This window comes from Bison bison, unplaced genomic scaffold (assembly GCF_000754665.1).
Source record: "Bison bison bison isolate TAMUID 2011002044 unplaced genomic scaffold, Bison_UMD1.0 scf7180017863618, whole genome shotgun sequence".
NCBI lineage: Eukaryota > Metazoa > Chordata > Mammalia > Artiodactyla > Bovidae > Bison > Bison bison.
In genome coordinates, this window is record NW_011494190.1 from 8,228 (window position 1) to 8,620 (window position 393).

The following is a 393-nucleotide window of genomic DNA, read 5'->3' on the forward strand; positions in this document are numbered from 1 at the left end:
AACAGATTGGTTCCAAATTGGAAAAGGAGTACATCAAGGCTGTATATTGTCACCCTGCTTATTTAACTTATACACAGAGTGCATCAAGCAAAATGCCAGGCTGGATGAAGTGCAAGCTGGAATCAAGATTGCCAGGAGAAATATCAATAACCTCAGATATGCAGATGACACCACAATTATGGCAGAAAGTGAAGAAGAACTAAAAAGCCTCTTGATGAAATTGAAAGAGGAGAGTGAAAAGCTGGCTTACAGCTCAACATTCAGAAAACAAAGATCATGGCATCCAGTCCTGTCACTCCATGGCAAATAGATGGAGAAAAAGTGGAAACAGTGCCAGACTTTATTTTTTGGGGCTCCAAAATCACTGCATATGGTGATTGCAGCCATGAAATA